The following is a 23559-nucleotide window of genomic DNA, read 5'->3' on the forward strand; positions in this document are numbered from 1 at the left end:
GACAAGACAGGCTCCCCAGGCAACTTCTACTGCCAAGAGTGGGGCAGGCGGTGGTGGTGGGCTTTTAGACGCGTGTCCTTTTCAGCCACATTAGACAAGGGCCTCAGAGGAAGGTCCTGGGGGATCTCCAGAGGGAGAAAGCTAGTATTCACTGAGCACCTACTAAGCCCCACCTCACCTAATGCTCATAGCAACCTGGGATTGTTTTCCCCATTTTGCATCTGGGGAAACTGATCTCCTTTGCCTTTAAACAGCTTACTCGAGGCCAGCTGAGGTGTGGATTCCAACACAGGTGGGTTAGCTTCCAAAAAGCTCCTGCTTTCTATCACCAGCTGGGGCCTGGGTAAGGGGTACAATGGTGCCCCTGTGGTGGCCCCTGCATCGGGCACCTTGCCCATACTCTGCCACCTTCTGGGATCCAGGCCTGATGCGACACCTGGAGCCAACAGTCTGAGCCCAAGAGGCTGTTCTGGCTCGGTTGCTGGAGGAGAGAGGGAGAGACTCGGGAAAGAGAGGCCACACCTCGAGCTGGAAGGGCGGGCCTTGGAGAGGGACTGGGAAGCATGTCAAGCCTTGGGGATCAGCAAAGGGAAACGTCTCCTTCCAGGGACCATCTCACAGGCTCTCTCTGGATTCCTGAGTCAGTAGTGTTGAACAGAAGAAAAAGCCAGAGCATGGAGTTATATCAAACTGAGCTCACGTCCCGCTCCACGATTTTCTGCCTGTTTGTCCAGAAGCTGCTCACTCACTCCCTGAACCTCAGATTCTTTCTATGAAAAACAGGAGCGCTGCCTACCTCCTGGCAGCCTTGCCAGAACTAAATGAGGAAAACTTGTGGATCTTCTATCACTCTGCCTGGCACATAGAGGATGCTCAGTAAATGTTAGGTCTCAACTCTCCTTCTGAAATTCTCATTTGAAAATAAAATTGCATCGAGCCCATTGATAGGACTGAATAATGAATAATACTTAGCATCTATTGCATACTAATCACATACCAGGCATTGTCCTGAATGTTTTTTTATGTCCGTTACCTCGTGGAATCCTGAAAGAACCCCAGAAAGCAGATACTGTTCTCCCTATTTGACAGTAGGGAAACTGAGGCTTAAAAGACACTTGCTCCTTGGAAGAAAAGTTATGACCAACCTAGACAGCATATTTGAGAAGGCAATGGCAACCCACTCCAGTACTCTTCCCTGGAAAATCCCATGGACAGAGGAGCTGGGTAGGCTGCAGTCCATGGGGTCACTAAGAGTCGGACACGACTGAGCAACTTCACTTTCACTTTCCACTTTCATGCATTGGAAAAGGAAATGGCAACCCACTCCAGTGTTCTTGCCTGGAGAATCCCAGGGAAGGCGGAGCCTGGTGGGCTGCCGTCTATGGGGTCGCACAGAGCTGGACACGACTGAAGTGACTTAGCAGCAGCAGCAGACAGCATATTAAAAAGCACAGACATTACTTTGCCAACAAAGGTCTGTCTAGTCAAAGCTATGGTTTTTCCAGTAGTCACGTATGGATGTGAGAGTTGGACTATAAAGAAAGTTGAGCACCAAAGAATTGATGCTTTTGAACTGTGGTGTTGGAGAAGACTCTTTAAAGTCCCTTGGATGGCAAGGACATCCAACCAGTCCATCCTAAAGGAAATCAGCCCTAACTATTCATTGGAAGGACTGATGCTGAAGCTGAGACTCCAATACTTTGGCCACCTGATGCGAAGAGCTGACTGATTTGAAAAGACCCTGATGCTGGATCATCATCAAAGATTGAAGGTGGGAGGAGAAGGGAACGACAGAGGATGAGATGGTTGGATGGCATCACTGACTCAATAGACATGAGTTTGAGTAAGCTCCGGGAGTTGGTGATTGACAGGGAGGCCTGGCGTGCTGCAGTCCATAGTGTTGCAAAGAATTGGACACGACTGCGAGATTGAACTGAGCTGAACTGAAACTGAGGCACAGGCGTGCAGCAGCTTGCCCAAATCATACAAGTAGTAAGTGACAGAGGCAGGATTAACTATCAGGCACCGTTTGACTCTAGAGCACTCCCTTATCTTGCCCCTGGCCTACCTCACTGTAGGCTGCTAAGCCCCTACCATGAGCAACTGCTGTGCTGGGGCCAGAGGGGACTAAATGAGTTACATCCTGAGGAGCTCATGGTCCAGGGCAGGAGATAAGATGCCCAGAAACACAAGTTAAAAGATGGATAATATCATGAGAGAAAAAGTGAGTTGCAAGCTGAAAAGAGGGAAAAGTCAAAGTCAGAGCCTGAGGGGCATTTGAGTTAAAGGGAAGAGCAAAGACAAACCAGGGGCGGGGGGAGGGCACTGTGAGGGCACAGGGTGCCTAAACAGGAGTTCTGCGTCCAAGTGTGTTTGTTTGTGTGTGTGTTTGGCTCTGCTGGGTCTTAGTTGCAGCATGGGGGATCTTCAGTCTTCTTTGCAGATGCGGGATCTTTAGTTGAGGCATATGAACTCTTGGGGCTTTCCTGGTGGCTCAGTGATAAAGAATCTGCCTGTCAATGCAGGAATCGCAAGAGATTTGGGTTCGATCCCTGGGTTGGGAAGATCCCCTGAAGTAGGAAATGGCAACCTGCTCCAATAATCTTGCCTGGGAAATCGCATAGACAGAGGAGCCTGGCAGCCCATGAGGTCGCCAAGAGTCAGATGCAACTTAGTTACTAAACAACAACATACAAACTCTTAGTTGCAGCACGTGGAATCTAGTTCCCTGACCAGGGATTGAACCCAGGTCCCCTGAATTAGGAGCGTGGAGTCTTAACCTCTGGACCACCAGGTCAGTTCCTGCACCCAAGTTTAGATGCATAAGTTGGGGCAAGCCTGCTTGGGACGTTGTGCTCTGCACTTAGGGGAGAGGAGCTTGTAGGATCCTCTGGAGACAAGTGACATGGGCAGGTTCGAGCTGTATAAACCCAGCTCTGCTATCAGTAAGGAGGAGCCATGAGACTGGACAGGGCTGGCCACAGGGCCCTAGGTAGGAGGCAGTTGTAATGGCCCAGATGCATGCTTACGAGGGTTTGAACTAAGGTGGGGACAATACAATGAGATGCCCCAAATCCATCTCCGGGGGGCAGGGAAAGTGGACCGCAGCTGGTGCCTCCGAACTCAGTCACCCCCATCCCCTGTGTGATCAGCCTGGCTCTGGCCACCTGTTCCCACCACCCAGTGATGTGGGCTGCAGGGATCATTAACCCAAGTCATGAACTCATTCTTCCTCCCAACACATCTGGCCGGATAGAGGCCCCTCCTCCACCTCCTCTCCAGGAAAGGAAGAAATGGCTCCAGCTCAGCCAAGCATTTCCCTCCCTGAAAGAATGCCAGAGACACACACCAGCCATCGTCATGACACCATCCTGTACCACACACGTGTACCTGAGCTGCATGGCATCACAGAAGAAGCAGAGAGACCTGGGTGCAGGTCCAACTCTGCTGCTCATGAGATCTGCGGCCCTCAGCAAGCCAATGATGCTCTCTGAGCCTTGACTTTCTCATCTTTGAAATGGGGATAGAATGCCTGACTGCCTTCCAGGATTGCTTTGTGGAAAGATGATGTTCTTTGAAGCGCTGCTTAAATGTTGAGTTTCATGTGCCTTTTCATTCATTCTCCCCAGTCTCTTCATTGAGCTCTGACTCTCCACAAGGGGCCAGGAAGTGAATGTATCTTTGCACATCCATATTCATGACCTCATTCCAGCCTCCACTTGTCCCGTGGTGGGGAAGGACTTTGCTTGGAACACAAATGATGTTCCCATCCTACGGATGACAAGTGAAGAGGGCTTAAATTAAAGGAGGAGAGATTTTATCAGGACTAACTTCCTAATACAGGAGGCTGGTTGGTTCCTGGAAATCTTCCCAGAAGCAGAGACTCAATTAAGTACTTTGCCCAGAGTAGACACAGCATAAATTGCTGAGTAGAATAGACTCGGTCATATTTGCCAGGACACAGGATAATGGAACAGATAGGTTCTTCAGACTCCTCTTCCATCTGACTTTCTAGGAACCAGACATTTATACATGTTCTCATGTCTGGTACATTGGTGTGAGTCTAGGGCTGTACTCAGTAGATGTACTGCAAACCAGCTGTGTGACTTTGGAAAGATCCGTGCCCTCTCTCAGCCTCTATTTCCTCCTCTGAATGAGAAAATGTAATGAACCCCTTGGACAGTGTCCACACTTAACATTGCACAAGTGATTGTTCAGTAAGTGAATGGGTGAGTGAATGAATGAATGAATGGCACTCCATAAGGTGTACGATTCATGGTAGCTCCTATTTCCTCTCTGGGCCTGATTATGCCCACCTGTCAAGTGTGGTCATTGGTCTGCCTTCCCCCAGTTCCCTGTCGGTCCTGGTTTCTGTGATGTGCCTCTGTGCCCAAGACCCAGGCTGGGAGGAGGGCAGCTGGCGGATTTGGGGTCTGTGTCTTCACAGACCAGCAGCTCAGGCTGCCCTCCCGTTTCAGGGCATAGGCAGCAGGTATGTGCTGCTGTTCCCACGAGGCTGCCCGGCTTAGCCTGAGGCTCTTTTTGCTGGGAGAGTGGTCTGAGCTGTAGCCCTGTGCTGACCTGCTCTTAACCCCCAGGAAAGTTACACAAACTCCTCCGCGCTCCGCTGGGATCTGGGTCATGCGAGGTGGGGGCAGGAACAATACCTCCCCTTGTCCCCTCGGCCTATTTCACATCAGCAACACAAGGGGGAGGGACACGGGAGGCAAGCACGAGGGGGCAGCCCAGCTCTGGTTTCAACCATGCCTGGAAATTGGATCTTCCTCCCTGACCTGAGTTCCCTGGGGGCGTGAAGGGGATGCTGGAGCCCAGATCTAAGCAGGAACCAAATTTCTCCTCCCCATGTCTCCCGCCAAGACCAGCCTTGTGCCTCAATTGCATAGCAGATCTACAGCCAGGGTCCCAAATCCCCAGTCCACGGACCAGAAATGGCCCGTGGCCTGTTAGGAACTGGGTTACACAGCAGGAGGTGAGCAGTGGATGAGCTAGCAAAGTTTCGTCCTTATTTACAACTGCTCCCCGTCACACACTTCGGTGTCACTGTCTCCCGTCACCCCCAGATGTGACCATCTAGTTGCAGGAAAACAAGCTCAGGGCTCCCACTGATTCTGCATTATTCATGTTGTTTAGTTACTAAGTCATGTCTGACTCTTCATGACCCCATGGACTGTAGCCCACCAGGCTACTCTGTTCATGGGATTTGCCAGGCAAGAACACTGGAGCGGGTTGTCATTTCCTCCTCCAGGGGATCTGGGGCCAGGGACCAAACCGATTCTCTTGTGTCTCCTGAACTGGCAGGCGGATTCTTAACCGCTAAGCCTCCAGGGAAACCCTGCATTATGGTGAGTCATAATTACTTCATTATATATCACAATGTAATAAAATAGAAATAAAGTGCACAATAAGTGTAATATGCTTGAATCACCCCCAAACCATCCCTCCCACCTCCACCCCCCAATCTGTGGAAAAACTGTCTTTCACAAAACTGGTCACTGGTGTCAAAAAGTTTGGGGACTGCTGATCTACAAGACTCTCTGCATCCCCCTTCAACAAATGGAACCTCAGTTCTGTGTCGTACCTACATGGAGACGGTAGGGAAGAAAGGGTCTACTCTGGGAATCAGGAAGCTTGGGTATGGTTCTGCTGTTGCTAAGTAAGACACCAAGGATTTGGAAGGGCTGGGAATGAAGGATATGGAACTAAACTACCTGGTTCAAATCTTAGCCTGCCATTTGCCAGTTGGTAGCCTTGGACCAAGTACTTAACCACTCTGACACTCTGTTTCATCATCTGCTCTAAGGGCACCTTCCTCTCTGCATCATTATGAAGGATAAATAAGTTTTTGGGCACAGCAAACTTAGAGCAGGGATCAAGAAATTCCAGCTTTATGGCTTGCTCTCCACATGGGCTTAGTGGGAAGTAGAGAAGTGTGTAGTCCTCCCATAACTTCCCAGAGAAGAGCAAATTGTTTAAATTGTCTTTAACAGAATAGAAGTACCTAAAGTACATGAAACTAGCTGTCAAAATTGTGAAACATAATCATAGTTTTGATTGCACTGTGACAGTGTAAAAATTGCAAATTTTCATCAGGCAAGAACAGAAAAACAAAGACTAACTACTGTCAACCCTACCACCCTTCCCGTTTGTGTTCTGCCTGCCCGTCTGAATTAGTTTACTCATGTTGACACATGCACAGCTTCGCATCACTTGAGACATATATTTCTTATTCTTACTCAGTCATTTTATATTTAGGCAATAGTTGGTAGTGGTTGGTTTCTTTCCAGGTAACTGCAGTTGTTTGAAAACAATGTCAAAACAAAAGCCTCTCTGCTTCTCCCTAACAAGCTATCACAGCTCTGCCTCTCTATTGCTGATGTCCCTAAGCCTTTCTGCCCCATGAGCCCCCTCTTCTCTTCCTTGGGTCAGAATTCCTAGAAGACAATGAACCGGAATCATCAGTGATTTCTTCCAGTCCCAGAATGGAAGAAATAATAATGACTTGTCCTTAGTATGTGGAGAAGGAAACAGCAACTCACTCCAATATTCTTGCTTGAAGAATCTCATGGACAGAGGAGCCTGGAGGGCTACAGTCCATGGGGTCACAGAGTCAAACACAAGTGAGGTGATGTAGCACTCATTCTGAGTATGAGGCTTTTCAGTACCACGGATAGCAACATGCATACCCTTACGCACTTGTTCCCACTCCCCAACTAAGTCTCGCATACTTTTCTTTAGCTATGACTGTTCCTCCCAGATAGTCAAAAGGGCGGCTCTGTATAACGGGGAGGCCTCGGTGGCTGGGAGGATTGCAAGTGGGTGAGACCATCTCCAAGACTTCTTATGGCTCTGTGACCCTCGGATTCCTTCTTTGGCTTCATGTTTGACTTCCCTTTCCTTCTTCCTTTCTTTTTCTCTTTCTTTTTGACTGAGCTGCGCACCTTATGGGATCTCAGTTCCTGACCAGGGAATGAACCTGGGCCATGGCAGTGAAAACCCAGAATCCTAACCACTAGGCCACCAGGGAACTCCCTCCTTTCCTTTCTCTTTCCTTTTTCAATAGGATTCTTCCATCCATTTTAATGGACTTATAGCCATCACCCAAAGGCTTTCCTGATGGTTCAGTGATAAAGAATATACCTGAAATGCAGGAGGCACAAGAGATGCAGGTTCAATCCCTGGGTCAGGAAGATCCCTTGGATTAGGAAATGTCAACATACTCCAGTATTCTTGCCTGTAGGATCCCATGGACAGAGGAGCCTGGAGAGCTACAGTCCAGGGGGCCACAAAGGAGCCAGACATGACTTAGTGACTTAAAAACAACATAGCCACCACCCAAGGAGACGGGCCAAAGAGCAAAGCTCCTCAGGAGAGAGCAGTGAGCTGGTCCTCAGAAACACTCAGAACTTAGCACTGAGGGGTCATTTGACGCCCTCTTTGCCCTTAGTCACCTAGAGGCATTTCACTGATTCTGGCAAAATGATGAGCTGCTGTAACAAAGAGTCCACGGTCTAAAGAACAGAAGAGTTTACCTAGCTCTCATGTATCAGGGCAGGTACGAGAGCTGAGCTGCTCCACACAGCCAGACAAGAACCCACTACCTCCTCAAGGTTCTGTCCCCCAGCTCTAGGTGAGTCCTTTATCTGCACAGTCATGCTGGGCACAGGCATGTCCATGTAATGTCTTCAGGAAAGAGAAACGTGGGAAGAACACATGAATAGTGTTTTAAGGGCTGGGCCAGAAGTATAATAGCAACACATCACTTCAGCTCCCATTTCATTTGTGGGGAGGTAGTCATCTAATCACACCCAGGCCACAAGCAAGTGGGGGAATCTGGTCCCTAGCAGGGCAACCACATGCCAAGTTACAGCTTCACTGCTTTGGGAGAAAAGGAGAATGGCCTTTGGTTCAATAATACTGTCCTCTGTTTAATGGATGAGGTAGAGATGTGGAAATGGAAAGTTTTGCTCAAAAGGAAAAGAATTTATTCAGTTAGACACCATGCTAAGTGCTTTCCTGTACATTTAAAAGGCTCCGGGGTCTCATCTGGGGTTTCCCTGTTAGCTCAGTTGGTAAAGAATCCATCCGCAATGCAGGAGACCCCGATTCTATTCCTGGGTTGGGAAGATCCTCTGGAGAAGGGATAGGCTACCCACTCCAGTATTCTTGGGCTTCCCTTGTAGCTCAGCTGGTAAAGAATCCACCTGCAATGTGGGAGACCTGGGTTTGATGCTTCGGTTGGGAAGATCCCCTGGAGAAGGAAAAGGTTACCCACTCCAGTATTCTGGCCTGGAGAATTCCATGGACTGTATAGTCCATGGGGTTGTAAACAGTCCCTAAATGTCCAATCATGTTACCTCCCCTAAACTTGGCTTGTCCTGTTTTCCTCATCTGAAATGCACTTGTATCGTGGATAAGTTGATCCCACCCTTCCTTCAAGCTGAAGGACCACCTCTTGGATGATAGAATTTTAGAGCCAGAAGGAACCTCAAAAGTCATTTAGGTAAATGTCTTGTTTTATAAGTGAGAAAACCGAGGCCCAGAGATGGAAAATCATTTGCCCAAAGTTACACAGCAAGTTCTCCACATAGCCACATAGTCCATATCTAGAGCTCAGGACTCAAAGTCTACTTCTTTTTTTTTTTTTTTCCTTTTCTTTAAATTTATTTATTTTAATTGGAGGCTAATTACTTTACAATATTGTTTTGGTTTTGCCATATATTGACATGAATCTGCCACGGGTGTACATGTGTTCCCCATCCTGAACCCCCCTTCCACATCCCTCCCCATCCCATCCCTCTGGGTCATCCCAGTGCACCAGCCCCGAGCACCCTGTATCATGCATCGAACCTGGACTGGCAATTCATTTCACATATGATAATATACATGTTTCAATGCCATTCTCCCAAATCATCCCACCCTCGCCCTCTCCCACAGAGTCCAAAAGACTGTTCTATACATCTGTGTCTCTTTTGCTGTCTCACATACAGGGTTATCATTACCCTCTTTCTAAATTCCATATATATGCATTAGTATACTATATTGGTGTTTTTCTTTCTGGCTTACTTCACTCTGTATAATAGGCTCCAGTTTCATCCGCCTCATTAGAACTAATTCAAATGTATTCTTTTTAATGGCTGAGTAATATTCCATTGTGTATATGTACCACAGCTTTCTTATCCATTTGTCTGCTGATGGGCATCTAGGTTGCTTCCATGTCCAGAAAGCAGGAATAAAAGGAACATACCTCAACATAATAAAAGCTATATATGACAAACCCACAGCAAACATTATCCTCAACAGTGAAAAATTGAAAGCATTTCCCCTAAAGTCAGGAACAAGACAAGGGTGCCCACTCTCACCACTACTATTCAACATCGTTTTGGAAGTTTTGGCTACAGCGATCAGAGCAGAAAAAGAAATAAAAGGAATCCAGATTGGAAAAGAAGAAGTAAAACTCTCACTGTTTGCAGATGACATGATCCTTTACATAGAAAACCCTAAAGACTCCACCAGAAAATTACTAGAACTAATCAATGAATATAGTAAAGTTGCAGGATATAAAATCAACACACAGAAATCCCTTGCATTCCTATACACTAACAATGAGAAAACGGAAAGAGAAATTAAGGAAAAAATTCCATTCACCATTGCAACGAAAAGAATAAAATACTTAGGAATATATCTACCTAAAGAAACAAAAGACCTATATATATAAAACTATAAAACACTGGTGAAAGAAATCAAAGAGGACACAAATAGATGGAGAAATATACTGTGTTCATGGATCGGAGGAATCAATATAGTGAAAATGAGTATACTACCCAAAGCAATCTATAGATTCAATGCAATCCCTATCAAGCTACCAATGGTATTTTTCAGAGAACTAGAACAAATAATTTCACAATTTGTATGGAAATACAAGTCTACTTCTAGCACTGAGAAATTCTGGTCTGTCCCCACAGGCTTCTGCTCTGCCTCTCATCATATGGCTCTGGACAAATCTCTCAGCTTCTCTAATCTCCAGCTTCTTAACTGTGGAATGAACAAGCTGGGTCAGATTATCCTGAAGTTTCTGCTGGACACAGACCCATTCATGTAATGGCAGAGCCTCCTCAGACTTTCAGATCCTGGCCCTTCTCAGTGATGCTGAGACCCCTCCACCCTACCTGCAACCTCAGACAAACCTGTACCAACCCCTCCCCACCTCTTCCTATGGATGAATTCACAGTAGAATCAACAGAAAGGCTCCTTTCTTCCCACCTCCCTGGTGACCAGGCATGGGGCTGAGTACATTACATGCTGTATCTCATTTCATCATTAAAACTCCCTGGAAAGTAAGTATTATTCTCCCCAGTTTCTAGATGAAGGAACTCGGGCTCTGAGAGGGTCATGGCTTTGATCCTGGGGTCCCCAGGGTAGAGACAGAAGGCCAGTGGGGGAGGTAACAGGGAGATTTTGGCTTGATACACTAAGGAGCTTCCCAGTAGAGCCGCCTTGGGAGAGATGGTTTGTCTTGGGAGGAAGGGATTTCCGTTCACTGGAAGGGAGCACGCACAGGGTGAAAGATCAAAGGATTTTAGAGACAGGGGTCATGGGGTAGACTGTATCAATGGTTCCCAGAGATTATTGTAGGAGATACATTTATCAGCATCAAATAGCATTTTGTACACAGAGAAAAAGTTACTCCTTCAATTATTTTTTTAAGCTTTCTGATTTTTGACCAGGAGAAGATCTTGGTTTGGTGTGAATACAGCTTGCACCTCTCTGTCACATGTTCATTCCCTTTTTAACAGGAGAGATTAAACCTCAGGCTCAGAGCTCTAGAGCAGGTGACCGGACTCGCTAGAATGAAATAACATGGGGCTTTCTATTTTATCTTTTATGGTTATCGTCTTTCATGGCAAGGGATTCTGGTTTCCCCATTATTGCTGTGATTGGAAGTTTCATTTTAAAAATGAATATATTTTAAGGAAATGAAAAGCCACAAATGGGAGAAAATATTTGTAAAACACACATTTGATAAAAGACGTGTAACCAAAATATACAAAGACATCTAAAACTCAATAGTAAGAAAACAAACAACTCCAAAAGTGGGCCAGAGATGTGGAACAGTCATCTCACCAGAGAACATAAACAGACGGCAAATAAGCAGATGAGAGATGCTCCACATCATATGTTATTAGGGGAGTGCAAGGCACTAGCTGTAAAGAACCCGCCTGTCAATGCAGGAGACTTAAGAGACACGGGTTCCATCCCTGGGTTGGGAAGATCCTCTGGAGGAGAGCATGGCAACCCACTGCAGTATTCTTTCCTGGAGAATCCCATGGACAGAGGAGTCTGGAGGGCTACAGTCCAGAGGGTCGCAAAGAATCAGACATGACTGAAATGACTTAGCATGCATAAGTTTTAATAATGACGAAACGCCATTAACTACCTATTAGACATTCAAAATACCAACTAACACTAAATGTGGAGCAACAGGAAGTCTCATTCATTGCTAGTGGGAATGCAAAATGGTACAGCCACTTTAGAATACAGTTGGAAGTTTCTCACAAAGCTAAACATATTCTTACCACATGACCTAGCAGTCACACTCCTTGGTGTTCATACAAACGAGTGGGAAACTTAGGTCCACACAAAAAACTGCGCATGAATGTTCATAGCATCTTTACTTCTAAAACTGCCCAAACTTGGAAGCAACCAGATGTGGGTAAGCCAACTCTGGCTTACCTCTGTACATCCATACAATAGAATATTATTCAGTGTTAAAAAGAGATGAACTATCAAGCCATGAAAAGACATGGAGCAAACTTAATTGCATATTACTACATGAAAGAAGGCATTCTGAAGAGCTACATACTGCATGATTCCAACTATATGATATTTGTTTTGTTTGTTTATTTATTTTTGGCTGCACTGGTACTTTGTGGCTATGTGTGGGCTTTCTCTTGTTGCAAAGAGCAGGGTCAACTCTTTGTCGTGATGTGTGGTCTTCTCATTGTGGTGGCTTCTCTTGTTGCAGAGTACAGGCTCTAGGGTGCTCAGACTCAGCAGTTGTGGTGCATGAGCTTAGCAAGGCATGTGAGATCTTCCTGGACCAGGGGTCAAACCCATGTTCCCTGTATTGACAGATGGATTCTTGACCCCTGGACCACCAGGGAAGTCCTGCATGACATTTTGAAAAAAGCAAAACTATAAAGACAGTAAAAAGATGCATGGTTGAGAGGAGGGAGGAATAAATAGGTAGAGCACAGGGCAGCAAAAACTATTCTATGTGACATTTGAAAAGCAAACATGTGAAATTATGCATTTGTCAAAACACACAGAACTGTACAACACAAACAGTGAACGCTATTGGGAACTGTGGGCTTCAGTTAATAATAGCATATCAGTATTTATTTATTAATTGCAACTTGTACCATAGCAATGCAAGATGTTAATGAGTGGAAACTATGGGCAGAAGGAGCAGGGTCATATGGAAACTCTCTGTACTTTCTGCTCAGTTTTTCTGTAAACTTAAAAGTTTTCTAAAATATGAAGTCTGTTAACTTAAAAATCAGCTAGTGTATTTAAGAAGTTTGTCTACCAGGCGATTCTACTTCTAAAAGCAAATATGTAAATACCCCAGCCTGTCGAAGACTCATCGAAGCAGTACGGTTGGGAAGAGCTGAATGTTCACCAGTAGAAAGGTGGATAAAGTAAGCACTACACACACACACACACACACACACACACACTGGAATACTATACAGCAATAAAAAAGCAATGTGCGTCCATTGCACACAATGTGAATAAATCTCATAGACATAATGTTGAGTGCAAGAAGCCAAATACCAAAGAGTCTATCCCCTGTGATTCTGTTTTTATAAAGTTTTAAAAATGCAAAACTGATCCATGATAGTGTTAGAAGTCAGAAGAGCAGTCCCCCCTGGAGGGGGGTCTGTGGGAATCTTTGGGGTTTTGGTTATGTTTTCTGTGTCTGGGTGCTGGTTACATGGGAGTGTGTCCTTCATGAAAAATTCATCTAGAAATTCCCTTACATATGGTGTACTTTTCTGTACATACACTATAAAGTTTTATACAAATTGGGTATTAATGATATTGTACATAAATAATAATAGAGGGTGAAACCCCATGACCTAGCACTTTCCCCCCAGGGGGATGCCCAGAAGAAGTGTGTTCATGCATCCAATAAACAGACTGTTTAGAACTGTGCACAGTAGCACGTATTTAATACTCCAAACCAGAAAAAACCTCAAGTGTCTACCAACAGGAGACTGGATAAATAAATTGTGTGGTGTATAAATAGAATCAGACACTATGCAGCACGTGAAAGGGGCGCACTGTAGCCTCACCCATACAGCAACCCACTCCAGTATTCTTGCCTGAAAAGTCCCATGGACAGAGGAGCCTGTGGGCTTCAGTCCATGGGGCCACAAAGAGTCAGACACGACTGAGTGACTGAGCACACGTGCATGGCCTCACCCAACATGGCAGATGGAGCTCCCAGGAAAAATGCTGAGTGAAGGAAGAAAGGCAAAGAAAAGGGCCCAGTGGCTGAGCCCACTTACATGAAGTTCAAAAACAGACAAAACAAGTCTTTGGTTACTTTCGGAGAGCAGAGTACCAACTGGGAGAGGGCAAGAGAGAGCCTTCTGGGTGCTGGAGGTGGTCCATACTGTGATGGGAGGAACACCTTCGAAAATCCATCAGGCTGAGCACTTGCATATGTGCACTTTCAGTTTAAAAATACCAGGGAGGGACTTCCCTGGTAGTGGTTAAGAATCCACCTTCCAATGCAGGGGACGTGAGTTCAATCCCTGGTCGGGGAACTAAGATCCTGCCTGCTGCAGGGCAACTGAGCCCGTGCACCACAACTAGAGAAGCCAACAAATGTGCCATATGAAAGATGCTGCGTGCCGCAAGTAAGACCTGACACAACCACATAAATAAATATTAAAAATAAAAGTAAAAATAAGAACACCAGGGCACTTGAACTGGCCAGCAGTGTGAAAGCAGATGGGCATTACTGAAGTTTGAGAAACAGTGGCCAAGAAGTTCTTTGGGGGCTTTCTGGGAGCAGGACCCTCTAACTGCAACACTACCATGCCTCCTTGACTAAGGGCCCCGACGCCTAAGGTCAGCAGGTGACCTGCCCTTTATTTGGCTGGGTGATCGGTGGAGACACTGGGTTTAGGGGGTCAGGTGCCGGCTGCCCCCACTCTGTCCCCCAGGGCCAGCTCTGAGCCCTGAAACCTGAGGCCTCAGGATCACGAGGGCAGATTCCTGCCTGAGCCCTTATAAACAAACACCAGGGCTGCGGGGGTGCACAGGCTGCCACTCCCCACCCCAGCACCGCTGAGGCATGGTGGACCTTCTGGGATGTCCTGGGCCTCCCTGGCCTGCCCTCATCTTGGACCCAAGCACCATTGGGCATCTTCCCATGGGCTCAGGCCCATGTCATTTTCATCCACTTGGTCTTCACTAGCTTTTCTACAGACTCTCTGTACAATGGATCACGTCCCTTCACCACTCCACACGTCATTTCCACTTCTGCAGAATGTGCAGACAGAGAAGACTGGGCAGAAACACAGACCAGCCCCACCCAATGATGGGCTCCCTCCTGCAACATCCCCTCAATCACCCAGCTTCTGCTTGAATGTCTCCTGTAATGAGGAGCTCAATTTTGATCCTAGAAAGTGCTTCTTAGAAGTAAGGTTCATCCCAGACACTATAAAACTCATAGAGGAAAATTCAGGCAGAACACTCTTTGACATAAATTGTGGCAAGATATTTTTTGATCCATGTCCTAATGAAAATAAAAACAAACAAATGGATCTAAATAAACTTAAAAGCTTTTGCACAGCAAAGGAAACCATAAAGACAACAAAAAGACAATGCTCAGAATGGGAGAAAACATTTGCAAATGGAGAAACTGACAAGGGATTAATCTCTAAAATATATAAATAGCTCATGCAGCTCAATATATTAAAAAAACAAGTAGCCCAATCAAAAAATGGGTGGAAGACCTAGACATTTCTCCAAAGAAGGCCTACAAAGATGACCAAAAAGCACAGGAAAAGATACTCAGTATCACTAGTTATTAGAGAAATGCAAATTGAAACTATTGAATACAATGAGGTATCACCTCATGGTCAGAATGGCTCATTAAAAAAAATTTTTTTTAATCTACAAACAATAAATGCTTGAGAGGGTGTGGAGAGAAGGAAACCCTTCTACACTGTTGGTGGGAATGTAAATTGATAGAGTCACTGTGGAGAACTAGTACTGCTGCTGCTGCTGCTAAGTCGCTTCAGTCGTGTCCGACTTTGTGCGACCCCACAGATGGCAGCCCATCAGGCTCCCCTGTCCCTGGGATTCACCAGGCAAGAACACTGGAGTGGGTTGCCATTTCCTTCTCCAATGCATGAAAGGGAAAAGTGAAAGTGAAGTCACTCAGTCGTGTCCAACTCCTAGCGACCCCATGGACTGCAGCCTACCAGGCTCCTCCATCCATGGGATTTTTCCGGGCAAGAGTACTGGAGTGGGGTGCCATGACCCAGCAATCCCATTCCTGGGCAAATACCTAGAGAAAACCATAATTCTAAAAGAAACATGCACCCCAATGTTCATTGCAGCACTATTTATAACAGCCAGGATGTGGAAACAACGTATATGTCCATCAACAGAGAAATGAACAAAGAAAATATGGCATATATATACAATGGAATGGAGTTTTACTCAACAGTAAAGAAGAACAAAATAATGCCATTTGCAGCAGCAAGAATGGACCTAGAGATTGTCTTACTGAGTGAACCAAGTCAGAACAGAAAGATAAATATCATGATATCACTTATATATAGAATCTGGAAAAAAATGACACAAATGAATTTAATTACAAAGCAGAAGTAGAGTCACAGATGCAGAAAAAAAACATGGTTACCAGGGGATAAGGTAACCTTAAGTTTGTTACCTTATCCCCTGATATAAGGGGGGAAGGGATAAATTGGGAGATTGGACCTGACATATACACACTACTATATGCAGGGTAAATAACTATATATAAAATAGATAACTAATAACCTGCTTTACAGCACAGGGAACTGTATCCAACACTCTGTAATGGCATACATGAGAAAAGAATCTAAAAAAAAGTGGATATGTGATTCACTTTGTTGTATACCTGAAACTAATACAACATTGTAAATCAACAATACTCCAATAAAAATTTAAAAATAAAAAAAAATTAAAATTAAAAAAATAAGGTGCATGCAGTGTATGGCTCTTTTGTAAAAAATTTAAATTATTTGTCTAAATATATTATATATATATATATATACACACACACACACACACACACACACACACATATATATGCCTAATATGTATAGATAAGCTCTCTTTGGAAGGTTCTGCTACAAAACAAGCAATATCATTTTATCCAAGGAGGGGAAATGGGTGGTCGGTACAGGGGTAGGTGGAAGATTTAGTCCCTATTTGCACCCATTTGTCATTTGGAATTTGGTACTCTGTGCATACATTACCTAGTAAAAATAGGCAGATCACTTTTGGAAAAAACATTCTAGTTCTTCCAGTCCATAGCTGGCATAGCTCAGGGTGAGGCTGGGGTCAGCTGTGCCCCCATTCATCAGCTCACCAGCTACCAGCTGGGTTTTAAGGCTTTAGAAGCAAAGGTCTGAGCCCCAGTACCTACCATCTGCCAGCACATATTGTAAGACTGGGACTTCTCTGGTGGCTCAGATGGTAAAGAATCTGCCTGCAATGCAGGAGACCCAGGTTTTAAGATCAGCAAGTGATTTAACTTCTCTGAACCAAGGTTTCTTCACCTATGAGACATGGAGTATTTCCTGCTATATCAGTAAACAAGGATGTCACAGCAATACCACCCCTCCAGAGCAACCAGAAAGGAGACCAATACGTGCCGTTCTGCAGCCATTCGGTTGTAGCCACTCCCTACGGTGAGCATGGAGGAGAAAAGCAGGGCACTGGCTCCAGATAGCCAAGATGTATATGAAAGGAATGATTTCAGTGAGCTGGGCTCTTGCATCTTCCCATATACAGAAAAGCACTAATTTCTTAACTTGAGATGTTTGGGTTTCTTTAATACTTTTGATGTTCAGACTATTTGCCCTTTGTTGCAAATTTCTATATAACTTGATTCTTCTCTCAGGGTCACTTGAGATGCTGTCTCCCAGGATTGAAGTTCTAAAAATTCCCACCAAATAAAACATTTGTTCTTGGTGGTGTTCATTCACTCAGCCATGTCCAACTCTACAACCCCATGGACTGCAGCATACCAGGCTTCCCTGTCCTTCACAATCTCCTGGAGTTTGCTCAAATTCATGTCCACTGAATCGGTGATGCCATTCATCTCATCCTCTGTCATCCCCTTCTCCTTCTGCCTTCAATCTTTCCCAGCATCAGGGTCTTTTACAATGCGTCAGCTCTTTGCATCAGGTGGCCAAAGTATCGGAGCTTCAGCTTCACCATCTGTCCTTCCAATGAATATTCAGGGTTGATTTCCTTTGGGATTGACTGGTTTGATCTCCTTGCTGTCCAAGGGACTCTCAAGAGTCTTCCTGTACCACAGTTCAAAAGCATCAGTTCTTTGGCGCTCAGCTTTCTTTATGGTCCAATTCTCACACCCATACATGATTACTGGAAGTTGTGACTATTTTTTAAGTCAACACCTATAAAATGTTATCATAATGTCTGCTGCACTGGGTTACTGAGGATTGAGGAAGTTAATGCCTGGCTTAGTATAGGTGCTTGATAATGTTTGCTATTATTCATCTGCCCATGTATATCTTTCCATTTACAAAGTATTTTCCTATTTAATTCTCATAACAATGTTGGGTGTGTTTAATCCCATTTTACAGATGAGCAATAGAGGCTTATTTTAACTTATATGCACAGTACATCATGAGAAACGCTGGGCTGGAGGAAGTACAAGCTGGAATCAAGATTGCCAGGAGAAATATCAATAACCTCAGATATGCAGATGACACCACCCTTATGGCAGAAAGAGAAGAAGAACTAAAGAGCCTCTTGATGAAAGTGAAAGAGGAGAGTGAAAAAGTTGGCTTAAAACTCAACATTCAGAAAACTAAGATCATGGCATCTGGTCCCATCACTTCATGGCAAATAGATGGGGAAACAGTGGAAACAGTGGCTGACTTTATTTTGGGGGGCTCCAAAATCACTTCAGATGGTGACGGCAGCCATGAAATTAAAAGATGCTTACTCCTTGGAAGGAAAGTTATGACCAACCTAGACAGCGTATTAAAAGCAGAGACATTACTTTGCCAACAAAGGTCCATCTAGTCAAGGCTATGGTTTTTTCAGTGGTCATGTATGCATGTGAGAGTTGGACTGTGAAGAAAGTTGAGCGCCGAAGAATTGATGCTTTTGAACTGTGATGGAGATCCAACCAGTCCATCCTAAAGGAGATCAGTCCTGAATGTTCATTGGAAGGACTGATGTTGAAGCTGAAACTCCAATACTTTGGCCACCTGATGTGAAAAGCTGACTCATTTGAAAAGACCCTGATGCTGGGAAAGATTGAGGGCAGGAGGAGAAGGGTATGACAGAGAATGAGATGGTTGGATGGCATCACTGACTCGATGGACATGGGTTTGGGTGGACTCTGGGAATTGGTGATGGACAGGGAGGCCTGGCGTGCTGCAGTTCATGGGGTCACAAAGAGTCAGACACGACTGAGCGACTGAACTGAACTGAACTGAATAGAGGCTCAGTGAATTGCTCAAGGATACATTCAGAAAGGTCACCAAGCCAAGAATTGGGTTTCCTAATTGCCTATGATGCTCTTTTCTCCTCACCAGGCTGGCTCTGGCTCTGGGATCTTTGTGAAGCATCTTAAATTATTCTCCAAGGACCTTGGACACGACCCTGACCCTCTTCCCTTCCATTCTCACCTCCACTCCTTGAGAAGTGTCACTGTCTTAACTGAGTCCTTGTCCTGGGGCATTTAGAGATGTGGGTTTGGGAAGGAGAGAAGGAAGTGCTATCCCCGCAGCCCGGCACAGCCCGAGTTTGACCCCACAGAAAGCTGGGGTCCCTGAGACTAGTTTGGGAGAGATCAGGAGGAAAGACCAGCAAACTGGATGGTCCCAGGGCTGTATGAAGATGTCACCACGAGAGGCCGGCACAGGGCAGGCAGCTATAATTAAGACCTTGATTGGAAGTCAGTATGGACAGAGAAAGCAGCTCCAGGGCCTCAAACCCAGCCCAGATACTGGAAGGCAGTGATTCCCTCAAACCCCCTCAGGCCATAAGGAATCTGCAGGCAGAATCCCCAGCCCATGGGGATGTGTTCATGGGGTCATCCCACTAAAAGTCCATCTTGCTCCCGGGGCCCCAGTGGGTTCAGCTCACATCTGTCATGCTTAACAGCACAGAGAGAGCCTGGCACATACTGGCACCCATGAAATATTTGTCAAGTGGGAGAGTAGTACCCCATCAGCCATCTCATCCATCCCCCAGCCTCTGTGCACCGCTACCTCCATCACTCACCCATTTCGACCCTCCTTGGTGGTCTGGCAAGTTCTGGCGGAAGTCGGCCCTCCACCCTCCCTGCAGCTGCCTCGCCCCTGCCCCTTGCGCGGTAAATGAAGCATCAGGCTAGGGGTGTGGGGGATATTTTATAAGGAGCTGCAGCAGAGTTACTGCAGCCCCCTTGGCTCCCAGCATGCAGGAGAAAATCACCGCTGTAAATTTCCCCAACAGCCCCGCCCGGCTCCTCCCCCCGATTCTAGCCCCTTAGCTTATGATTTACAAATGCGGAGAAGCAGAAGGCGCCTCTGCAGGATGGAAGATGGGACCAACAGCCCTGGCAGAGGGAATGTCCTCACCGCAGGCCTGGGCCAGGGACCCCAGCCATTCGCCAACACCTCTGCTAAGCACGGCTCTTCTGTCTCCCCGCTGGGGGCCCCATTATCCTGCCCACCCCACCCTAGACTCCTTGAGAAGCCAGGAAGCATCAGCTCCCAAAGAAGTTCATTCCATGGCCATTCTCCCTCGCCTCTAGTTTTCCATCTGTCCAATGGGACTATTGGGATCTCACTCTGAAATGGGGAGGGATCTAGCCAGGACCCTGCTGGAGCTGAGAATAAAATCACGGCATTCACTGTTTTTCATTCATTCCCTTATTCTCTCCCTCAAAGCCAGGGCCCAGATCGCACAGAGAGGAAGCTGTGGGATGTCTGGAGGGGATGGGGTGGGGCTCTCGGGCTCCTTTTCTGGCTTGGGGCTGCTTCCACCAGGTGACAACGGGGAGAGAGCACTGGGCGGTGAGTCCAGATGTCTGGATTCGAGTCCTGCTCTGCCAAGAGCTCCTGATATTCCCTCGGGCGAGAGGCCCTTTCTGGGGCTCAGTTCTTTATAATGGGGGCCCCTGGGTCAGGTAGGGTGGGAGCCTGATGGGCACTCCCACTTCCTCCCACTCCCACTTCCTGGAGTCTACTTCACGGATAACACTGGCTGATCTGGCTCCCCCAGTGACCCCCATTTCCCCAAGTTGTGACATTATGCTGTGCTCCCAACTCCCTGATTCTGGGGGAGGCCCGAGGGTGGGCAGCTGCTGCCTATGTGCCTTCATCCCCAGGGCTGTCACTGAGGCCAACGGCTCCCTCTCATCCTAGCCTGAGGTCAGAGACTCTTGGAAGTCCATCCACCCCCGCCGCCCTCCATCCAGTAGAAGTTCTTCTTACACTCAAAAGAGATTCAAACACAGAAGCCACCTTCTGGGGCTTCTTATGTCCACCTCCAACCCAGGCAGGGCTGCCCAAACCAGGCTGCATCCTCATGGCTCTAAGCAGGAACCCAGGAGCTTCTGAGAGATCTGGGCCTGCGTGTCTCTTTGGCCCACTCCCAGCAGTAGGCAGACACCGGGCTGTCCCGCTGTATCGGGGCCCCAGGGAGCAGAAAGTGGAGTGGGTGAAGAAATGACCCACGTGGGGGACAGCCAGTGTGGCAGTGGGCTGTGGGCAGCGCTCAGCCACATAGATAACAAAGACGAAGCCGCATTCATGGAGCCAAGTACTGCCCTAAGCACTTTACCCCTAACAGCTCTTTTAATCATCACAACAACGCTAAAAAGCATATGCTATCACTCCAGTATTCTTGCCTGGGAAATCCCATGGACAGAAGAGCCTGGCCGGCTACGTCCCTGGGATCGTGAAGAGACAAACACTACTATCCCCAGCTTACAGGTAGGAAACGAAGCTCAAAGGGGTTTAAGTACTCGGCTGAGGTAAGAGCACAGGACCAGGTTAGCACTCCAGGGGTCTGGCTCTGATGCCTGACCCTCTACATACCACCCTGAGCATCAGACTGGGAGGCACCTTTGCGCTCCTCCTTTTATGGGAAACAGAGGCCCAGAGATAGGAGAAAAATCCCCCCAAATCATACAGCAAGGCAGAAGGAATCTTGTTGCTCAAACTGGTTCCCCAAGCGCCTGCCCTGAGCTCTCAGCCATACTCAGCCAGTCCTGGGGAAGCCCCAAGCAGAGCAGTCCCCACCACCCAGAAAATCCTTCCCCTCCCCACCCGCTCCTTAGCAGAAAAGAAGACAGGTCTCCCAGATGCATGGGGCTGCTCCATGGCTGTTGGTCAGTGATTCGTGAGCCTCTTCCCAAAACACAAATCCCAAGGCTCAGATCATAAAACCGAGTGTGTTGTATTTATTTATTTATTTCTATACTTTTATTTATTTATTTATGGCTGCGCTGGGTCTTTGCTGCCCTGTGCGGGCTTTCTCTAGTTGCGGCGAGCAAGGGTTACTCTCCAGCTGCGGTGAGCAGGCTTCTCACCGGGGTGGCTCCTCTTGTTGCAGAGCACAGGCTCTAGGCGTGCAGACTTCACTAGAGGTAGCCCGCGGGCTCAGTAGTTGTGGCGTGTGTGTTTTTATATTAGCTCGAGTTCTTAGGCATGAGTCTTGCCCTCCTGGAATTCAGCTTGGCTATTGGTGAAATCCTCTATCTGCCCTGAGACCTCCCACCTGCCTGCCCAGACACCGGGAAACCCAGCTGAACCAACCTCTGAGTCGTTTTGCTGACAAAAAAAATTTTTTTCAAGGTCTATAGTCCCCCAGTGCAAGATCTGTGTGTCTCTATCAAACTGGCGGTGTCCAAGGCAGAGCTCTGTCTCCCCCACCTCACTGGGGATTCTCCCAGGAGAGTGTCTCCCCCATCAGACTGAGGGCTTTCCTGGGCCAGAATTGTGACTCCCTCGTTAGACTGGTTTATTCTCCAAAGACAGCAATGTGTCTCCCCCATCAGACTAGTTGCTCCCTGAGAAGAACGCAGTCTCCCCCATCAGACTGAGAAGAGTCTGGGCTCCCTCCATCAAGTCCCCATCCTGGCACAACTGAGCCTATACCATCTGGCACGAGACTGTTTCTCCCAGAATGAAATTTTGGATGACAGAAAACCCCCCGTATCCCTCCCACCCCCACCCCAGGGAGCCAAGCCAGAGAGGCCGCTGTAAGGAGTCACAGGGGGGCCTGTCCCGGGTCGGCAGGGCCCAGCCAGGCCCACAGCCTCCTCTGCCCGCCTGCCACCCCCACTGGGCAGCCCGGTGCCCCCTGACCCTATGGCCTTCCATCATGGGAGATCTATAACATTTACAATCCCAAAACAAAAGGCCCCGAGAGCCGAGGACAGAATTCATCTTCCCAGCTGACAAGCCCCGTTAATTAACGACTTAGAAATCGATGACGAGAAGGGACAGGCGGCAAATGACACCTCATCGTGGCCAGGAGGAGGAAGAAAGCGTCCGGGGACTGGCGGACACGCTCCACGGGGCTGGCGGGGCGCCTGGGAGAGCCACCACACCCATCTGTCACTTCAAACGCGGTCGACTACCCCCCGGCCCAGAAATTCTCATTTCCCACTGCCGCAGACCCTCGAGGAAAGGAGGGTATGTGCCCAAAGAGTGCAGAGAAAGAAACAGTGGATCACCTACTGTGTGCCAGGCACTGTGCGGCTGCTTTGCATTCATTATGACCTCCACCAGCAGCTGTGAGAGGTAGGTTTTATGATTCCCATTTTAGGGATGAGAACATTAAGGGTGGGAGGTGAGTCAACCCAAGGCTGGAGTTGTGTTTTAAAATATCTGTTAAAAACTTCTTTTAATTAAAAAAAATTAAAATAAATCAGAAATTAAAAAAAAATTTCCCCCTGCTGGTGGTCTAGAGGTTGAGACTCCACTGCAGGGGGCACAGGTTCAAACCCTAATCAGAGCAACTGGATCCCACATGCTATGCAGCCTGGCCAAGAAAAACTAATATAAAATGAAGAAAAATAATTAAAATGTCTGTTAGAGATTGTTGAAACCAGCCCTTGCATCTAAAGAGGAACCTTGAAGAAAAGAGCTTTGGATGTGAGAGGGCAAAAGATCTGAAACTGAAGCCGCCTCCATCCCCACTGCCTGTGTGGTATCAGACAAGCGGCTGGGTTTCTCTAAGCCTCGGTTTCCTCATCTGTTACAGAGGAAAAAA

This window comes from Bubalus bubalis, chromosome 3, assembly GCF_019923935.1.
Source record: "Bubalus bubalis isolate 160015118507 breed Murrah chromosome 3, NDDB_SH_1, whole genome shotgun sequence".
NCBI classification, from domain to species: domain Eukaryota; kingdom Metazoa; phylum Chordata; class Mammalia; order Artiodactyla; family Bovidae; genus Bubalus; species Bubalus bubalis.